This window comes from Chelmon rostratus, chromosome 1 (genome assembly GCF_017976325.1).
Source record: "Chelmon rostratus isolate fCheRos1 chromosome 1, fCheRos1.pri, whole genome shotgun sequence".
NCBI lineage: Eukaryota > Metazoa > Chordata > Actinopteri > Chaetodontiformes > Chaetodontidae > Chelmon > Chelmon rostratus.
The window spans coordinates 6134563-6157080 of record NC_055658.1 but is presented as its reverse complement, the minus strand read 5'-3'; positions in this window follow the sequence as shown (position 1 = coordinate 6157080).

Sequence of the window (22518 nt, the reverse complement as noted above, 5' to 3'; positions counted from 1 at the left end):
TGAGAAAGTGTCAATAATGAACTTTGCCCAATGTGAAACCATGATACACACAGTGGAGATTTCTACGTAATTTCCACCCATTCAGCTTTTCTCACTTGACACCGGGTGCAATATGACAGCTTGGGAGAATGTTTCCTGCATTTCTACTGATCTACTGTGATTGACTCTGCATGAGAGCTGGAAAAGGCCCGGGGGGATGAATGGGATGAGGTAGGAGGTAAGTACAGGGGGTTCTTCTGTGTGTGTGTGTGTGCATGCATGTGTTGATTGCTGGGTAGGAGGGTCCTATATGTGTCTGCCTTTACAGAGCGTCTGTGTCTGTTTTTGACTTCCTGTCTTTGTCTCCCACTTTCCTTCTGTCTCTCTCTTATTGTCTCTAGCTGCCGCGCTTGTTGTCTGTTGTCTTCTGTAAATATTGAATGGCCTTGAGTGTCTGTCAGCAGGGAACCCACACTCATGTGTGTCGGCGACTGTGTGGTTCAAGATTCAAGATGGCTTTATTTGTCACAATTACAGCGACAATTATAGAGCAGTGACCGACATTCACAGTGCATTCACAGACTTAATGAATTAAGACTAAGTGTAGACATAAAATGCGCTCTCATTTCCCACCCTCCTTATTTCCACAGTTGTGAGGATACACTGAATGGAAGCAGTTTGTTCCTGATGGAAGCAGTTTGAAAGCAGGACAGGGAGGGTTCAGAGATAATTTTACAAGCCTGTTTAATAAGGCTCTGTCAAAACTGTGTGTTTTGCGTGTGCGTCTGTGTGCTCCCCTCTTGCTGTCTATTGCGTTGCAGATCAGTCGGTGGATGATACGCCCATGAAACAAGAGGAGGATTAAACTTACAGGAGGACGGCATCATTAACTGTGTATAGTTAAATGTTAATGGGCGCGCTGCTGCCTTTGAGCACAGAAGGAGGAAGGTATAAAAGTGCAAGAGCAGAGAAAGGGCGACGAGGGGGAAAGAAAAAAGAGGAGGCTCACAGTTCTTAACCTTTATTTATGCAGAGGAGGCTGACTGAGGGAGCTCTTTTTCAGCAGCCTTCCACTTCACAGTCATACACATATTTAGACCTGGGAGCTGCCCCAAGTCTGCTTCTGCTGGCAGCCCCACTGCCTGAAGGCATTTCACTGGTAGTTATGGAAGGAAGCAAGTGCATTAATTTGTTCACTTCCCCCAAATTAAAAATTTCTCACCTTGACAGGAAAGTAAAAAAAAAATCACTTTCAGGTCACAGGGCTACCTCTAAGCTATCGAGTCAAGTCCAAGTGGTCACGCAGGTATCTGCCTTGACTTTCATCATCACCTTCAGCATTAAAGTGGTAACTTTTACTAAACCATCAGTGACTATTACATTACAGCAGGCTGTGGTGTAAATGCAAAATGCTGAAACATCAAGCAGCAGCAGCATAAGTAGATAATAGTTGTAACATCAGCACACTGAATCAGAAATGTTGGTACAGCAATATTTACAGAGTCTAAGGTGTAATAAATTTGGCTAACATTAGCCACCATGGCTAAATAAGGCCATATCAGTAGAACTCCTGACAGCTACTACATTCTTGGCATAAATGTGTTATTTCTTCTCTCAGCAGTTCCATGGACTTGCTTTAAAGGCACTTGTATTCAAGGTTTGCTAAGTATTTCCTGTTTTTGAAAATGTGAGAGTCCACACAGCCATGCTAGCAGTTGTGTGAGGCTGTATTTAGGCACCACTTTAGGCTTTGAGCTAAATGCTAACATTAGCAAGCTAACAGTGCTAACAGTGACAATGCTAATATGCAGATATAAAATGCGTGCCACGCCAGCAATCTCCTTTCAGTGTGTTAGCATTTGCAGATTAACACAAAAAAGCAGCCTACAGCTGAGGCTGAATGCAACTAGTTTGCAGTATTAGACAAATTAAAACATGGCACTGAGTAAGTAAGTAAAGCTTTAATCACACAGAACTTTTTAAAACACATAGTTACAAAGTGTTGTAATGAAAAAGATGAAAGGTTGAAATTAAAATTAAATGTCTTTTAGCCTTTTTAGATCACTTCTCCAGTCATATTGTGCACCTAGCCTATTTTACAATAGCTAAATGGAAAACAAACATTAACTATCAATTTCTCTCTATTATATCATAATCAAATCATGTCAATTATCAATGTATTCCTGTAAAGCAAAATATATGATATGTGCTTTAAGTAGGCTTGTCAGTGACAGCTCCAGATTACGCATAAGGCCCCGACTGCTTCAGCAACTGCATGGAGCGTATGATAATAAGGAAGCTACTGTCAAAATACAATTTCATCTGGACTTAAAGGGAGCATTAAAGTTATGAGAATTCATCCACCTGAGGAACATGAATGACTGCCCCAAATTTAAAATGTCCTCTTTCATTTCCCTATTCTGTTCCTGAACTCCATGCTGTGGGCCTCCCAGACTGTACACTTTGCTGTTCGAAAGAGCCTTTCTGTAGCTGGTTGCCAGGTTAGAATGATCATGTAGGTGAAGGCAAAGAGGCTAAAGAAGGACATGTTGCAAGGAAAGTGTCAGCTTGTGTGTGTTTGGGGAAACAATTTTCTCAAACCTCAAAGTCTTGTGTGAGGAGGCCTTCAGGCTAAGAAAAACAAGTTGGAGTGATGTGGAGTTAAGGCAGGTTTCTGTGTGTGTGTTCCTGTCTGCTGCCTTGTTTGTGTGTGTGTTAACAGGTCACACATCAGGCGGCAGATGGCTAGTAATGTTGCCTAGGAGATTGACAGGCTTTATCATGTGCTGGCGAGCTCCCATCCACCACTTGTCCACCATGTGACATGGCCTGTCACACCACTTTGTCACAGTGGGAGAGAGGTTGCAGCACATGTGCAAGCACAAACACACACACACACACACACACACACACACACACACACACACACACACACACACACTCCATTTCAACTTTTAGATCAGGGTGTGAGAGAGGGGGATGAAGACGTAGAAAGACTGATAAGAGAGAGGGGGAGAGAAATAGATTTCTTATTCACCGGGGAGAAAACTGAAGTGTTGTTCACGGATTTGAGGGCCATTTAGAAGAAAGAGCCACATCAAAAATGAGCTGTTTTCTATTCATGAACTGAACTAGAAACTCCCTGTGTGAAGGGCAGAATAGAAAGAGACCAGCTAGTCTCTGACAATAAGGGAATCTTAATTTGGAGGTCTGATATTATAGCCTCTCTTAAACATTCACAGTCATCAAAATACATCAGTGAGCCCTGTTATTCCCTCTATGTTTTCTTTTCTGTATTCCTGCCAAAAGGTAATTCACGATTGCAAAAGTAGAGGCTTGTTGTATGTGTACGTTTTCATGTCTGACAGCACAGAATTTTCATCCAAAAGAGCAACCCACCGAAAGTCAAATGTCAACAACACTTTTACTTGTAAATTGCTCTGTTTCAATGCCAGATAAATGTAGTGCAGCTCAAAAGATGGCTTAATTCAAAATGACCCGCTTCATAAAATGTGCTACATGCTGAAGGGCATCAAAGTTGAAGTCACTATTTTACATAGAATTGGTTTTTAGCACAATTGAGAGTTTAGACGGAAAGCTATATGCTTTATATGTCAACCAATGTCACGCATGACGATTTTCAATGGGGAAAAATTGTTTTGTGGGACAACAAACTGTTTCAGGTCGAAAGTTTGCCTTAACATACAAATAAAGCTCAGCTGAAGTTGAAGGGTTGATGTTCACAGGAGGCAAATTATAGCTACAAACTAGGTCAAAGATAAAGGTAGTTTTCCCTTTGATGTAGGCAGTGGTAAAATACTTCACTTTCTTCACAAATGGGATTTAATGGTTTTGATATTGCGCCAAACTGGCCGTGAATAGAGATGAAACAGAACCCTTATCAGTGGAGCAAATGTCATCATGCTTAGGATGATGTCTGAGTTCTGAATACGGCCTGGCTATTGTCAGCAGGCACTAAAATCCAATCCATTAACAAATACAAAAACAACCTGCAAGCAATACAACCTCTGCAAACCTGCAGTGTTACATGATTTTTAATTGTTGTATCACACAGGTGTCACTCGACTAATTACTTTTAAGGTTGTGGTCTATGGTGGCACTGTATTCCACTGTTTTAAACTAAACACCACTCAACATAATTATTGTATGGTCTGTCATGACCTCTTCATTAGACAGCTCAAATGTAATTCACTTAAAGAAGCCACAGGTAATTCCTTCAGTCAATCACCTTTTCGGGGTGTAATGATTCACCAATTCAAATCAATACGGTGATCTTAACATCTAAAATGTAATCTGGCCAAAGCTGGGAGAGAATCACATTTGACACTACTTGTGTTGTCAGCCCATGGATGATATGCCTTAACATGTATTCTGGGTCTTCTGGTATTTTATGTAGACTTGTTAAGAGTTCTTGGATTTTACATGTTGGGTAAATGTATCAGTAATATATATATACAGTATATGACACAGTGAGCTGTGGAGAGAATATCTGTGTCCTCTATTAACCTGCAGCGAACAGCACTACAAAACATTTGTATACACCAGCAAGACAGTCATGATAAAGAAAGAGGACTGTTAAAATGGATGTTATGATTGTTAAGGTGGGACCAAGGCCTGCATTCATCAAACTTACAAGAATTGCACTCCAAAGGGCCAAGTTCAGTGTAAAAAAAAATCTATTTCCTACAAGCTTTGCCCTCTAAGAGCTGTGGGTTTTTGCACAGCTGTGACAAGTAAAGCCCAGAAGTGAAGATTCTCTGGCTCCACACACTTTCTTCAAGTCTATGGGAACACACTGGAGCCACTATGCAGGAAAGGGATCAGGGTTTTGTTCTAGTTAGACAACCTGACTGCAATGGCATTCTTCCAGAAGAAAGCTGCACTCTACACAGTGGAAGTTGTACAGCATCTGCAACCACTGGGTTTCCACATAAACTGGCGTAAGAGCTCAGAGCTAAGTAGATGGTCTGCTTTGCAGGTGTATAGAGGTCCAGATCCCATGTTGTGTCTAACCCTCTACCGACGGTTATCTGAAGTCCGTCAGTTTATTGTTCCTAGCTGTGATTTTGACTGAGAGAGTGAGTAATATGCACACTGCTGGTTTCACCATTCTGCCTCTCAATTACATAGGACATAAGCACAACATCTTTACAGCCAAATCCCTTATTTACACCTAAAGTTCTAACAAACTCCTTTCGGACCTCCTTTATTTCCCTCAAAAATATGAGGCAGACAAACTCTGCCCTGCACATTTTGTTTCAGTATGTTTTTCGCACAGCATACATCAGACAGACACAGCAGCTGTTTGTTCATTACAGAGTGCACTAAAAAGGTGTGGCTCTGTAAAAACAAAAGTGTCCTTCTCACCAGCTGTGTGATGCTATCACAAAAGCCAATGGTGCGGGTACTCCTAAGCCTTATCCCATCCACCAGTCCACCGTAGAGGGATGACAATGGCATCTGCACAGGGGCATGTTGGGCTTCTCCATTCCCTTTAATCCATTTCTATCTGTGTGATGTGTCTGAGTCCTCCCTGACTCATTCAGTTTTAAACATACTGGATGGCTGATGATGCATTGTCATATCTGGGGATTAAAGGCACATGCCAAGTGGTGTGCCTTTAATCCCATCACCTCTGATTAGTGGATTGCATTGGGACCATTACAGTACGTAAATAACGCCCCCCACCCTTCTGCCTTGTCAATATTGTGTGGAGGGAGAGTACTATCACTCAGCCCCTTTTGTCCACACAGGGCTGTTGGTGTTATCCATGGCACAGTTGGTACCTCCCACTCTTATTGCACCTCACATTTGTGGCGTTCTGCACTGGAGTATGTTATCTGCTTGTGGACCTTGATGTCACAGCTTCGCTCTTCACCTGATGATGGGATCTCCTAGAATATGAAGCCTATATGAAATAGAATGTTAGTTTGGTACTGTAACTCTAGATTCTATGAGTGTAGGCATAGCCTTCTAAGACTTAGGTACCCTGCTCCACTGACATTAGCCTGAGAAAATGTTGGCTTTTTGGAGCTGAGCTCAGATCCTGATGGTGTTGTATACTGTATATCGGGACCTAAGAGAGGCGACTGGAAAGTGGTGGAAAAGACAGTCTTCAGGACGTTGCATTTGCATCGAGATAAACCAAATCGCAACAGCTCTTACAGGCCCGCGCCTATATTGTATAGACTATAGAGCAGGCATGTCAAACTGATTCCTTAAAGGGCCATGTGGCTGCAGGTTTTTGTTCCAACCAAGGAGGAGCACACCAGGCCAACCAATCAACATCAAGGGATCACTTAATTATCCACTGAAGACTGAGATCAGCTGATTAATTGATTCCAGCCTGGTGTGCTCCTCCTTGGTTGGAACGAAAACCTGCAGCCACACGGCCCTTTATGGAATCAGTTTGACATGCTTGCTATAGAGTTACATATGTAACCAATGTTTTTATCTGAGTGTGAAGAGTAAGACACATTTATCCAGTGACTTTCTCCTACTTAGAGCAAAGTGTGAGCACAAGAGTGTACTTGATTTAAAAAACATAAATGCAAAAATTGGGGGGAAATAACACTAAACTGGTTAGAATGGAAACATAAATAAAGCTGGAGTGGGTAAAAAATCTAATGTATTATTCATTATAACCAAATGATATTTTGTGCAATCAGTCCAAAATATGTCTCAAAAAGTGTGGGTTTCCATACTACAGACACCTAGGATCTACTATTGACAAACATAGGAGAGAATTTAAGACACCTCTGTGTGGGGAGGAAGGGGACTAGGGTGCTATTTTTGCTTTACAAGTTCTTTTGATCAGGTGGATGAGCAGCACTGCCTAACCCAGTAGTTCACAACACCAGAGCAGGGGAATACAAGAGCAATTCATTTCAAGCTCATACCAGAGCACAAAGAATTACAGCAATAGCTCTGTTGTTTAAAAAATGTAGGCTAAAACAGGTCAAAGTTCGTGTGGAAATGAATGGAGGGGATCTAAAATTCCACTATTAGGAGGGGGAGACTCTAAAAGTCCATAGACTAAATGGGGAGAGTTACATTTTTGATTTCTGGCAGCCTGTCCTGTGTGCCGTGGGCTGTGCTGGACACTGCCACAGTGTGGTCGGTATCTGCTGTCCCTCTGTCCAGACACCAGGGACACCTCCACACACCCAGCAGAGACAGACACCTGAGGGCAGAACAAACACACAGCCAGTATGGGGTACAACTCAGTCGCCAAGCTCAAATCTCGTATGCCAATTCCCTAATTCCCAAAGGTACTCATGCAGTCGAGCAAAGCCCCTCACTCTGCAGCTACCTCTCTATCATGTCTGGCTGGCAGTTAGTCACTTTCATGATGGTGTATGTTGTTGGGTCCTGGTTCCTGTCCTTCTCTGTCCTGTTCCTGCTCTTCTGCCACATTGCTGTTCTCCACTTATCAACCAGAAGCCCTTGGACTTTCTCTTCCCTATGACCTGATGGCCCCATACAATCACGCACCTGTTATTACTTTCGTCTGCTCTCCAGTTGAGTGGACTTCCCAGACCACTTCCTCACCTGTAACTTTTTCTATCATCAACCACTCACTATGTTTACTAGTTCCTTTGTTCCTTTGCCAGAATGTTAATTCAGTTCCATGTGCCTCTGACATCTTATTACCTGCACCAGTTATTGCCTGCTTTACTTCACTGTTTGACCTTTTGCCTGTTTATTAAACTTTGGAATCCTGCCTGATCCTTATTGGATTTGTTTGTTTGTGTTGGATTGCTTTCTGGTTTTGCACAATTACAAACTAAAACACTTAACATACAAGATCTGCCTCAGTTGTTTACTTTTGGATCCTTTTCCTGTGTTTCTGTTTCCCTGCTTGCACATCAGTCCTGATATTACAGTCTGACTGGACACTGGACCCAGTGGACATCAGCTCTCCACCAGAGGACATGGAATAGGTAAGATCCACTATGGATTAATTTTCTTTTCTTTTCTTCTTTGAAGAGTTCCATGGACATTAATGATAGGGTGATGGCCATAATCACATTTGAAACAACAATCAGTACTGGTTTTTGGAAGCTCCAGGCATGGCTGAACTGTTATCTGGGACTGATAATCTAAGAAAGACCATGCTGGCCACTAGTTTCCTCCAGTGGCTCCCATGCTGGGTTTAGCATTGAGCCTCCTAGTCCCCCATCACCCTGTTGGCCCCGGTCTCTCAGTTGTTAGCCTCCAGCAGCCTAATCTGTTTCCATCCTGTCCAGTTCACCAGCCTCCCTGGCCATCAGCTCCACTAGACCTATCCCCATTGCTTTCATGTCTACCCAGCCCACATCACCAGTTAGCCTTGAGCCTGCTTCCCAAACAATTACACTGCAGCATACTAACATCCAGCCCATGAGAATTCAGCCTTTACTCCGGCCTGCTACTCATCTGCCTGCTCTAGATCCTGTGGGTCGCTAGTCACGAGCCTGCTAGCTTCCTGTCAGCTCCAGTTCCAGAGTTGGCCAGCCACTGCCATGGTAGCCTCCTGCAGTTCCCGTTTCTGAACCTGCTTTCTGGGGTACTAGCTTTTAAGATTGCCCCCACAAGAAAGCAAGGCTCCTTACGACAGGGAAACCTGACGTTGTCACTGTCATACAGCATGCTGGTGTCTTCTCTGCTTGACTTTGTTTTAGAGTCAGACAGCCTTCAGATTGCTAGCCTCCAACCAGTTAACCAATTGGCTAGCATAAAACCAGCCAGTCCCTTGCTTGATCTTGCCCTGGAGCCAGCCTCTGGGAAGCCCTGCAGAAGGAAGCCTGGCTCCTGCCGACGTTGTGACTCACTGCTGTCCAGATTTTCATCCTGAGTTTCCGGTGCGGTTGGTCAATACCACATTTGTTCCTGGTTCCCAGTTGGCACTGCCTTCTAGTCCCGCTGCCCTGTCATTGGCACTGCTGCAAAGTAGCATTAATAACTTAAAACAGCAGTTCATAGCAACCTAAAAGCCTGCACAGCAACACAGCAATAATCAATTCAAACACAGCGCCAAACCGTCACACACGGTATAAATAAAGCATGCACATAACATCTACACAGCATTAAGACAATATATACAGGAGTCCACATAAAATAGACACAGCAAACCAAATATATAAATCTACCATGTGACATGTGAGTCACAACAAATGGGATTTTAAGTCCAAACTTTCACTATATTGCAGCTTGTTGAGTACAAGCCTGGAGGCTGGTTTAAGACTGATCTTTCGTTCCCTGTTGACTTCTTGTCAATATGTGTATTCAGTCATTGTCAGAGAGACAAATACGTATTCCAATTACATAAATGAATTCAGTCTGCATTTTTTTTTTCTTACAGAGCTATTCAAATGATCACCAATGATGAAATCATCAGAAATGAATTCATGTCATGGAATGCTTCATTCATACACAGTAGGTATTTGTGTAAAGGAGAACCACGGCTAAAACATGTCAGTAAGTATGAAGTCTGCACATTCCTGTATTTAGATTCCTGTATGAGGTTATCACACATTTGGACATGCAATTATATATAATATTTCAAAATCTGACGTGTAGAAAAACAAAATCACATTTCGGAAATGTCATATCTACATTTTCTCATTTGTCTAAGTGCATTAGTGTAGCACAGTACCAAAGCAAATATGTTGATTATGGACAACAAGTCAGATTTGGCTTTTAAGGAAGCAGCCATATTCATGTCATGGCATATATTATAAAGAGTACAGAGTGATCATTATTCATTGTTGGCTGTTCATTTTTGACAAATGGCAGCTTAAGTGTCTCCTTCCCTGTCCAACATTCACTGCTATAGTACACAGTGTGGTATATGCATTACTATATCAAGCAGTGGTGTCCTCTCATATGAGATGCACTTATAGACTTTAAATGTCCAACAGGAAAACACCAGAACTGGATTTCGAAACAGAGAACAAGGTGTAAGAAACACCACAACACATGTTGTAACCATTTTAAAAACACTCACATAACTACAATAAATCTAATAGCCAATAATCTTGGCTGGAAGCAAGGCAGGTGGGTGGTGATCCTGAGACAGGGAAAAACACACAATTCCAAAGCAGCCTTTAGCGTGACGTTACCACACTGGTAGACACAGCAATCTGGCAAGGACTGGAGAGGAGAGCCGGTGTTTTATACTGCAGGTTGATTACTGGATGGATGTCAGGTGAGCAGCAGGGAGCAGGTGAGTTTAATCAAAGCAATCAGGGACCCAGGAGAGTGAGGGAGTTGCCACGCCCACAGCACAGACACACAGACCCAGACAGGGGGAGGGGGAGAAAAACAGGACAAGAAGAAAAGAAAAGAACTCACCACAGTGCTGAAACACTATCAGTTTTGGTTTTACAAGGTCTCAGTGTGGCACTTGACACTGTGTAGATCATAGAACACTGCTGGATATGTTGGAAAATTTGGTAGGACTTTCTGTAATGGTCCATAATTGATTCAGGTCTTAAGTTACTTTTAGGAAAAGAGATTATATTTCTTTGATATTAGACATTTTGCACTGGCTCCCTGTGAAATCTAGAATAGAATTTAAAATCCTTTTCCTTACCTAAATAGCACTGTCTTATCTTAAAGAGGTCATAGTACCCTATTACCCCACTAGAACACTACATCCCAGAATGCAGGCTTACTTATGGTTCCTAAAGTCTCAAAAACCAAAATGAAAGCCAGAGCCTTTAGCTCCTCTCCTGTGGAACCATCTTCCTGTCTTTGTCTGGGAAGCAGACACCCTCTCTACATTTAAGAGCAGGCTTAAAACTTTCCTTTTTGATAAAGCTTACATTTAGGGCTGGCTCAGGCTTGCCTTGGACCAGCTCCTAGTTATGCAGCTATAGGATTAGACTGTCAAGGGACTTCCAATTACACACTTCTCTCCCTCTCCATCTGTAAGCATCCATGTCGTACCAAGGCATGTTGCTAACTTGGCTTCTTCCCCAAAGTGTGTGTGCTTTTTCGTCTCGCAGGTTCCTGGAGAGTGGTTGAACCAGATTGTGGATTATAGCTACGTCTCCTGCCATGACCCTACCTGAGATCCACTTCAGCTGCTATTAATATTAGTCATACTTCCATTATTATTACATCCATATATGTATAATGCACATATACTGTTTCTAATATGTACATATATCAGATACACAAATATATCATATGTATATACTGTGCTATATAACGTACATGTAGTTAAAAGTCTATTATTAGAGCTGATCAGATCTCACTTTGACCAGCCATATCAAAGCAATCGCTAAAACAGCCCTCTATCATCTCAGAAATATAGCCTGATCCAAGGGTTTGGTGTCCTAAAATGACCAAGAGAAGCTTTTATTTCCAGTAGAGTGGACTACTGTAATGGTGTCTTAACAGGTCTTCCCAAAAAGACCATTAAGCAGCGGCAGCTCATTCAGAGGCAGCTGCTAGAGTTTCTCCAGGGCCAAAAGAATAGAGAACATTACTCCACTTCTGAAATCTTTGTACTGGCTTCCAGTTACTTACAGAATAGATTTTAGAATAGAAGTGCCTGCTACTCGTCTGTATGAATGGTTTATGCTGGGAATACATCTCAGATAAGCTTAAAGAACACAAACCAAGTGGGGCCCTTAGATCCATGGACTCAGGTCAGCCAATACAGCTCAGAGTCCAAACTAAAGCATGGTGAAGCAGCATTTAGCTGTTATGCTGCATGCAACTGGAACAAACTGCAAGAAGATCTTAGATGTACGCCAACTGTAAGTATAAATCCAGGTTAAAAACATTTCTCTTTCTATGCATCTATAATTGAGCTCTAAAGCTTGCACTTTATTCCTGCTGTATTGTAATTTTACCCCATGGTTCTCTATGTAGTGTTCCCAAGAAAATGCACACACAGTTGAGGCTACTTCCACCGTGTTGTTTTTTTCTATTCTGTGTACTTTGCATTTTTCATTTTCTCTTTTTAATGACATTTTATCTACTATGTGCTGGTTTATATATGGATGTTCTCACACCGAATTACCCCTGTGTACAAAAAGTGCGATAGAAATAAATGTGCTAATGCAATTGCTATAAGCTAGTTTTGATCAGGAAACAGGAGTTTCAAGCCACATTAAGGTCTCTGTGAGGCTGTTTAGCCACAGTGATGCTTTGAGCTAACTGCTAATGACAATTTGCTAGCATAAATTCCTACTATAATATTTACCATGTTAACAATCTTAGTTTAGCATGCTAGCATTTGTTAATTAGCACAAAACACAAAGTAAAGCCAGTGGTAATGTTGTTTAGCCATAAACCAAAGTATTGAATGAATAAACATTTTGGCCTGAAAAAGTAAGCGATCATCAAAAATGCCACAATTCAACCAACAGATGACCAAAATAGGCTTCTAGCTCTTTCGTGCCATGACTTTCTGAACAGTCCACAGATCAACATTTAGACGTTTAAGACCAAAGTAGCAAAAATGTGTGAGCAGTCTTGCCTGATGAATGCAAAGAAGCACAAATATTTCAGAATACCAAAAGCGCAAGGGCATTCATTAAATAGATATGGACTGCTGAGGCCAATATTCCCAACCACATTCCACTTAATATGTCCACTCAAACAAATAATGTTTGCAGAAGACTCTGAATTAAAAGAACAAGGCCCTGGTTGCTTCTTTTCTTCTCAATTTCCAAAGGGTGGGACATTCAAATCAAATCTTCTCTGTGATCTATCAAAGACTAATAGCTGCATGGAAGCTTGGACAGCTACGCTAATCCACAAAGTAAAGTGAATCTCCAGGTACTGAATTATTCCTGTAATTTAGATTTTTTGATATTATGAAACAATTTTCTCCTGCTTGCATGTTCAACATCAGCATCCCCATGCACACACACAAACACCGGAGACACAAACTGTACACTGTCACTTCTGCTGATAGAACGTAGACACACTCCTACCAAACGGCCTCTGTATAAAGACATGTTCTGGAACTGAGTTGATCAAGCTGTAGGGATGTAAGGTCAGCCCTGCCTTTTCTCCACATTGGTGAGTCAATGGAAGAGTAAAAATCTATGTTCATTAAAGTACATAAATTACATATCTTATAGGCCTTTCAGGAGGCAGTGAAATTGTAACAAACTCTTTTTAACATGCATGTTCTGAGACTTTCAGATAAATCTTAGATTTGTGGTGGTTAGACATTGTTTAAAGGCCGCACTTATTAAAAAAATCTTTGTCTACTTTTTGTTGTGGTCTTTGCTGTAGGCCCACAGTTTCTACTTTGAATACTTTCAGCCTTTCAATATTTTAAGTTTTCTGCAACGTCTGCATCTGTGTCCTTCTGATGATGCTACATTCCTGTATGTCCATTATAGTAATAGGGAGTTTGGGAACAAAATATTGAAGGTCTGTGAAAAATCACTGGTTAATGTCACTGTTTGGCTTTTTATGAGAGAGACCCTCAATGTTATCCCTCGTGTTTCATAGAAACACTCCTGGAGGGTTTCCTCTTCGTCTTTAGACCAAACAATCACTGTCCTTGTGCTGGCCAACTGTTGCTTCACCAGTGGCTTGTATCTACAAGGTGTAAGTAGGTTGTGGTCTGATTGTCTGAGTGCGGAGAGGGAAGAGGAACTGTATGCCTATCCTGACAAACAAGAGGTGAGAGGAAGACACTGATCATTATAAGGGTGCCCGGTCTTGTGTCTGAAGTTCCATGATGACTGCGTGGATGACATCGTCTGGACCACCGTGGCAGCAGATGGTGGAATATAAACAAAAACAGCAATGGTGTGCAAGAACTCCTGCAGTAGATAGTACGATCTCTAGTCCAACTGCCATCAGTTTAATATCACGAGTGCGGATGTATTCCTTCACAGTTACGTGTCCAGGATTATACTACTTAGCACGAACAAAGACGGCAAGACCTCCTCCTCTCTTCTTACCACTGTGTTTTCCTCTGTGACCTCGTATGAGCTTGAAACCAGCTAATTCAAGCAGACTGGCCGGTATATGCCCATCCAACCATGTCTCCGTGAAGCAGAACAAACGTAGTGTAATTCTTAGTTGGTTATTCTAAACATTCTACTTCACATGTGTGTGTTAGCACATGCATGTACTCTGGGCAGCTCCCCCCAGGGGGCATTTAGCTGGAAGCTTCACTGTGCCAAGAATAACTGCTAGTGTAGCTATAGACTCTTAGTCTCGTTTGATAGTATCCCTGGTGGGCACCAAAGTTCTAAATGTTCAAATAATACAGATAATGACTTTAATAAAGCTATCACTGTATCTTGTTAACACTTAACAGTGTTTCTGTTTCTCATGGTAATTTTCTCTTCACTAACATACGGCACCACTTCGTACCATTTAATATAAGACATTCTGAGAAATGGACGAAACATTATGCAGAGTTGGACAAAAATTGGACATCACTCCATCACAACTGAAGCGAACTGATATTCAGTGACGATGATGCTCCCCTGGAGATGCTTCAAAAGTGTCTGCCCTGGCAAAACTTCCCACAAGTTCTTTCTTGGGTCTTCCATCGCCATGAAAGATAAAACAAGGAAAGAGTGGAAAGATTTAATTAAAAACAATGTCTTGCAGCAGAGGGTCCCTCACTCTATAAAGAATTATTTAAAGCCAGTCGTGAATGCGCTGCTTGTCACCTTTAGAGAGGATACGTTTACACAAGGACCAGACAGTTGAATATGAGTAAAAGCTGAAGCACCGTCTCTAGTGAATAAAGCTATATCTGTGATGTTGCTCACTTGTACTTACTCAATCCAGCCTGTTAATAATGAATAATGACTGAGCAGGTAGAATCACCAGAAATTAATGTTAACAGCATTTGGCCATGTGGCCCATCTGCAATGATGATATTAATGGGCAGGCTGGGAGATGCAAGATTTCTGCTGTATAAATTCTTAAATCAATATTCTTTTTATTACCTAGCTCGTGTTCACACCCTATACAGCTGTGCTTAGGGGAACTTGTTTGTGTGTGTGTGCGGGCATGTGTCCCTATGTATGTGTACATGTGTGTCCATGAGCACATGTCTCTGAAGCATGCCCTCACTGCCTTCACAAGGGCGGCATCTTCATTTCTGTTCCTGGGTCTTATGAGCAAACATGTCTGTCTATCCATCAAGCTGAAGGCGCAAGGACCATTTTCATAATTATGTCCCAGCCCCATCATACCACCACCCCACTACAAACAAATACCTCCCAGATGTGAAGAGACACCACACCTCCCGTCTCCCATACGAACGCACACACGTCCGCCATCCCATTCCACTTCCAACTGCGAGCATTAATTTCCGTGGCGGTTACAAGCTCAGACTATAAAGGCCCAGCCTGTGACTAGCAGTGCCCCATCCTTTAACAATTATAGATAACAAGATGAACATTGGAAATGAAAAGTCATCAGCGTTCCCTTTCAGTGGCGCGTGAGTGACCGTATCGGCCCCCTCAATCTCTGTGTTAACCTTGGCTTTGTGTGTGCTCAATCCCACCACATCGTCACATCTTTATTGGCATTAAAATAAAGGCAGTGCCGGGTGGGCAACACCCTCCACTTCACCCCCTACCCATACACATACATACGTACGCACCCTGACGTTGCTTACTCGTGTCTGTCATTTGCCCAGCAATCCCCATTCTCTCATTTTTTTCCCCAGCTCCATCTGCTGAGGTTGAAAGGGTTTTAATTTTTGATCCAATCGCGGCGTTTTGGCTCTAATGTGGCAGCATACTGTAGCCATAAAGAGCAGGGGTGTAATGTTTGTGTGGGCCAGGTGTTAAATGCTACCTGTCCCTGTTAAGCCTGTCTGGCCATGCAGATAGCTTCCACTCACAGGCATTAGGCACAACTGGAATAGTTCTCATCTGCTGCAGGAAGCATGGCCGTGTCTGATAATAAGGTGTTGATAGAGGGCATTAACTTGATGGCTTCTGCAGCCTGATATACCAACAGACCGTGGGCAAGGGCAGGCTCAGGGAGAGGCAGAGACAGCAGACAGTAGTCGCACGTCAATTCACATATCAATCTTTCATTTGCGAAATGAACACAATGATTTGATTTACTTGCAGATTTGGATGAAACTTTTAAAGGGGCCTCTGGCAGGTTGGGCTACGTTCTGTAAAGCTGACATGCATGCTAAATCAAAACGGTATTGTTTGTTGGCTTCAGTTAAAAGAAAAGTAGAGCACAAAGAGGAGCAGTTCATCTGACATTAGCACAAAGACTATTATTTCCACAACTTGGCAAAGATTTGAGGGCTTACTCATTACTCCTGTAATTGTGGACTTCATTACAAATTCATAAACCTCCTCATTCATTGTTGAGTGACAGTGATACAAGTCACATTGTTTGATTCATTCAGGGATTAAGCTCTGATTACTACTAATAGGCAGACTCCAGTTCAAGTTAAACCCAAAATTTACAGCTGTGTGGAGCATTTCAACTGACTGCACAGGTGTGACTACGCCCATGCAGACAACAAGTGTAGAACAGACAGAAAGTCACCTTTGTAGAGATCTCTGTTCACACAGGAACATCACCAAAGCTCCTATTTCCTCCTCTTTCTGTCAGTAAACTACAAAGCTGTGCATCATAGCCCAAATCTGGTAAGGAGAGGGACAAACTGTGGTACTCTGTTGAGTCTCCATTGGTTCTCCATCAACACCCAAACCATAATACAGTGAAACAATTTAGTTGTTTGTTTGAGTACATTTGTGAGGTCTCAGTGCAGAAATTACAGCACTGAGGTAGTGATCAGGGGTCTCATTAAAGAAAGAAAATCCTAATTGCTCGTCCTATCATAATTTAAGTTTCAAAGAAAGGAAAAATCACATCTTCCTTCCTTATCTTAAGAATTCCCACTGAGAACTGTGTACTGATTATTTTTCAGTTCAGTTTTAGCTTTGAGTGGGAGACATTAATTGTGCTGGCGTAGGAGAAGAAACTCCACCTTTTTGTGGAAATTTTCTTCCCAACTGATAAAGATTTCAAGATGTAAAAATGTAAATTGTCATCATACGGTTTGAGTCTCCATTCTAAAAAGAAAGTCTTTGTCAGTTCAGTGCTGTTCAGCCTGGCCAGGAGTGTCAATCAGGACCACTGGGACAATTTCCTACGGCCTGGCCAGCTGATGGGCCTGAAATGTCAAGTACAGTATTATGAAAAAGGCAAAATGAAATGGGTGAAACAACACAGAACAGCTACTGTACAGTCAGTTAGAAGTGTACAGAAAAGGTGGAGCTGAGACAGAGCAAAATACCTTCGTAAATGCTGCAAAATTTCAGGCATGTTAACAAGCAAGGGACATGATTAGTATTTGAGCAAAAATGCAAGCTAGCGGGGCCGTTCTCAGCATGACATAAAATCACAATTACCCTTTTCAAGCTGATTCTGTTTCTTAAAATGGAATAAATGGCACTGATTCCTCCATCACGCTCTGTAGGAAAGCAGGAGACGCTTATGCAGGAAAATAATATTGAAAATAAAGACTTGTATGCTCTTTCCTGTCAGTACCTACAGTTAGTCAGAGCTGCCAGAGCTTCATGGTGACCACAAGTCGAGTCAGAGCAAAACAAGCACTACATGAATGAATATTTATTCCTGTATCCTTAATTATGGAAGCACAATTGGCTATCTCTGAAACTGAAGACACTTTGCTGTTTTCATCTATTGTGAATGTTTTGAACTTTTGGAGCAGTTTTTGTGTTTAGTGATGAAACTAAAAGATATAACTGGCATGAACAGCACACAGAAAAAACATATTTCAAATGGTTACACATGTGGTCTGTTAGGAATGTGTGCAGGCTGGACTGGGCTGACGCTAGATTCCCAGTCTGAATTTTTATCCCAGTCTGGCCCAGTATCCAGGAAAAGAATATTCAAGCAGGCTTTCAGTAATTTTACAACCTTGTCTACGTTCTAGTGCAAGGGCGCTGTTTTCAGATGTATCCACTCAAGAGGCTGTTTTCAAAAAGCTCTGTTGGTGGGTGAAACGTCTTCTGGATTCATCTGCCTTCCTGCAAATGTACTGCATTCCTTTAGATTTTCTGACTAACATCCATTGCACTGAATGAAAGACATGCAGTCACATGCATGAGTTTCAGTGCAAGAGATTTGTCCATTCAGACAGTTATCCTTATTTCAGCTGTTAGCTGGTATTTGTTGTCGAGTGTAAGATAGAAGCTACAAGTGTGCTTTTTACAGAGGTGACCCTGAGATTACGTGATTTGATTGGTTGTGAGACAGTTTGCATCACGGATGAAGTGAAGAAAATTGGTGAAGCCAGGAAAGAGAAGTAAATATTGTGGACAAAGTGGTGAGGATGATAAAAAAGATATCATGAAACACTGGAGAGGTTTGGAGTGTTGACAGGAAAGAAAAGGAATTAAGAAAATAAAGACAAAAGAGAAAAAGAAAAATCCTCTTCTGCCTTTTCAGTGTCGGGGGCCACTCAGAAATCTGATAAACTTACATCCTCCAAAGCACTGCCGCCTGCACTGCCTTCTCTGCAGACTTAAGGGAGAACACGGTGCACAGTGTTTATCACCCCACTGCTGTCATTAGGAATCACACAGATTAGCCCTGACATTCTCGCAGATGAGCGGGGTAACAAAGGGAGCGAGCTATTAGCATGCTAATGCACATCAAAAGAGTTCAGAGTGGTCCTTTCATCCAGGCTTAAGTCCTCTATTCTGGTGAAAAGCACACAGATAATACTTTTCTGACTCACCTGTGAGCATGTCTCTGTGCATAAATGTATCTATGAGTGCATGTGTCTTTTCTGTGTGTGTGTGTCCGTTCGATTGCATGCTCAGACGCTTTCACAGTACCCAGAAATGAGGCTACATTTGAGCTACTTAGCAGTGACAGAGACAATGCTATGAAGACTAAAAGACAAAAATATTCAACTGCTTACCACCAGCTATTTGCAAAGGTCATTAGGCAGGTAAATCTTTCATTATTTGCCTGTTTCTGCTGCTTGTTAGTCTGCCTTTCTTTTTCTCACAAGATGGCAGTGTACCGCCTTGGTTTCTTCGCTCCAGAGGGAGAGAACCTGCTGGACACAATCAAATCTCTTTGTTTGCACTTTGAAGTGATAGAGGTATCAGTTGAAGCACACAAAAGCTGATAGTAGCATCTTTCAATCTGAATAATGTGCTGCAAAGAGTTGTGCGTGGTCTCATTGATTGGACAACTTGGGCTGAATGAGAAACAATGGCTTTGGTAAGTGCCCGCCCCCCCCCCTGCTGAGTGCATGTGTGTGTTTGTGTGTGCATGCACAGACATGGACATAGCATTTATGTGGGTGCACATGTGCTTCAATTGTGTTCTGAGTGATACGCAAGCACCATTGTCTCGTGTTACTTTGCATTGATAATTCCAGCTTCATCCTTTGTTCATGCAGCTGCATCATTTGTTGAAAATGAGGACAACGCGCCTCAAATCCCTTGCTACCCTCATATGGCTGTAAAAAAAGGAAAAAGGACGAGGATGGCATATTAAAAAAAAGCCTCAACATGCAATTCTTTAAGTATGAGTCTAATCCTCAGCCTGTTTCTCATTTTCTAGGATAAATGGGCATTAAAAGCCTTTAGTCAAATGAGTCTATTATGTAGGCCTCTTAACGACAATCCTGGCCTTTGAACATGTCTTCAGTGTCTCTCCGCGGAGAGCATGTGATCCATATTGTTGCTAGATGACGCTCGTATACAAGGAGATGGCAAGTGTTCGGATATACATCAAGCCAGGAAGATAAGGCGTTCTCTTGGGAAAGATCAGGAGAGTCTGGAAGAGCCTCACGCAGTCGCTAAACGGTAGCTGCCCGAAACAGGATGCACACAATATCGAAGCCTCTGTGATGTTTGCCAACTCTAGAGCATGGCTAAAAAACAAGTTTTTGACTTTGAATATGGCATATTTTGTATATTTGATACAGATTGGGTCATAAACTGTCCAAGCATTTAAGAGACCGCAACACAAAGAGAAAGCAACCTGGTAATCTCACCAGTTAAACTACAATGGAATAGCACTGGTTACACTCTTTATTCAAAGTTGAAATGAAATGAACATTCATTATCATGAATAAATATATGCATCTTTCGTGTTTGTTTAGACTTGTGTATGTAATTTGTCAACATTGACTGGTGTAAATGTTGTGGCACTAAAAGTAGTAGATTGCTTCAGCCTCAGACGTAGCTAACCAGCTGGAGGGCTGACATCGTTAGCTGTGGCTTAGTCCCATGTTACCACTCCCTACGTTCGTTTGTGACTCCATTTTGACCGTTTTGACAGTCTGATCACAGAAAAAGACAGCTAACACTAGCTAGACCAGCTGCTTTGTGCAGTGTGGAACCAACCAGGGCAAGGTAACGCTCAGTGGGAACGCCTAATATTAGCTAACCGAGCTAGGCTACTAGCCAGGTAATGCTAGTGAGGGCAGAGGTTGGCTGACCAGGGCTGCATTCATAAATCCAATCTGACGCTGTGCGCTAAAATGAGAGCTGTGGCTGTTCAAACAACCTCTTTCAAAAGTTTTACTGCTTTATCTGTAACATTAACCTCAACACAAACAAATCAGCTACATACGTCTCCATGTCCAATCCAATGTTAGCTAAAAAACGTTAACATTTCAACCGGCACCTCCAAGCTAAATTCAGAAACAACTTGCCTCTTTGATTCGCATCCAAGCGTGTGAATTATTTCGGTTAATTCCCCCGTCAGTCCTACATTTAGCTAGGACGGTTGTTTCACGTTGCTCTTGGCGCTCCGGTGTCCTCTCTCCTCAGGCACAGTGCCCAGAGCGGTGCTCTGAATAACCAAACCTTATATTCCAACAGCGCTCCAAATTTACCAGCAGTCCAGTTTGTGCCAGAGTGTGCTGGGAATCACTGTTTATGAACGCACCCCAGGTGTCAGCCAACAGCCACCATTAGAAACACACATTCAGAGACCTGAAGCTAGACCCAGTATCCTCAAATAGTTTGTTGTAAAAATGTGCAGAAGATCTGTTCTATTATGATTATGTTTCCTTACATGAAAAGTAAGAGGAGATTTCTAACCTATAATCCAAAAGACAGAGCATGCTGCAACTTCCTCTGTAAAAGATGCTCCACTGTGGATAAGCAGGTGACCTCCATTAAAGAAATGGAAGCCCTATACAGATAAATATAGAAAGGTAAGAGATGAGGAGGATAAACCTGCAGTATTATAGAAAAAAAACAGAAGATGGAGCAAGAACCAGAGCAGAAGGAAGGATTGGAAAGGGACAGCTTTGTTTTTCGCAGTGTGATATGATCACATGTGCCACATATCACACTCCTGATGTCGAGACTCCGAGCTCTTTGTAAGACATGCATTTTTCCTTCTCTTTTCGTCTCTTCCTTTGTTGCCCAAAATGCAGACCACCTAACTGATGGTCAGCTGCCATCCATCCAGAACCCAAGTATGAACGGACGTATTGACTTTCGTTGTCAGCCTCTGCAGATAGATGCTGGCTTATTATTTTGGTTCAGCCCCCAAATATCGAGACTTAAGAATCCAGGGACTCTTGAGCCTATTGATTAACCATTAAAAGGCTGGCTAGCCGTTGGCTGTGTGTCCTCTACAGTGTAAAGAGGCAAAACACACACAGAGGTGTTGATGGTGAAAGCAGCTTCCGCCCTGCATTCACTGTGACACTTGACCTTTCAGCTGGACAGAGTTTAGCTCTCCATGTGCTCTTGAGGAGCATCTTGTGATTCCTGGATGTGCTCAGTCTCCTCAGTATTTACACTGGCTCTTTTCATCAGCACTCAAGTTTCTGTAGTTACAAGTCAATATGATGATGCAGCAGCAGTCACTCAGTCAATATCATACCTCTGGCATTTGTAAACGGTGTCACCTCAGATAGGCTATGATATGTGTGATGTGAATTCTTCCTTCACGCTGCACTAAATGAAGCTTTATTGCTGTTCAAATATAGATGGATTCCTCTACTCTTTAAGTACTGACAACTATAATAACCCTGTGTTTTACAACCTGAGTAATCCTACAATCTAAATCTTGCTAAAAATCTTGCTTTAAATTGCACTAAAAATCTCTATCTTCATGTTAGTGTTTTCATATTTCCACATGTGAGTATACTGACGTAATCGTTTCAAAGCTTAGACTCCCCCTAACTCAGTTGGGCTCTTATTGAAAGAGCGCATAACAGTGACGGCAAAAGGTTTTTCTCTGTGCACTTTAGTACACAATTAGCAATGCTAACTTGCTGCTATCTTGTATTATTTGGGCAAAGACCATTGAGTTTTTCCTTTGTGTAAGACAGCCAGCAAAAAGCAAAGCCAGGGCGGGACCAATAATCGCCCAAGAGAAAAATCAAACCGATCTGCATATTGCTGCAGCCTAAAATGGTTTTTAATGAAATTAGCCAGTCGTGAAAACGCAGTTATGTGGGTTTTGTTGACAGCTGGATGCATCCAATGCTAAGTCTACACCATGAAAACACTCGGATTGGAGCCAACAGCACTGCCTTCTTAACCA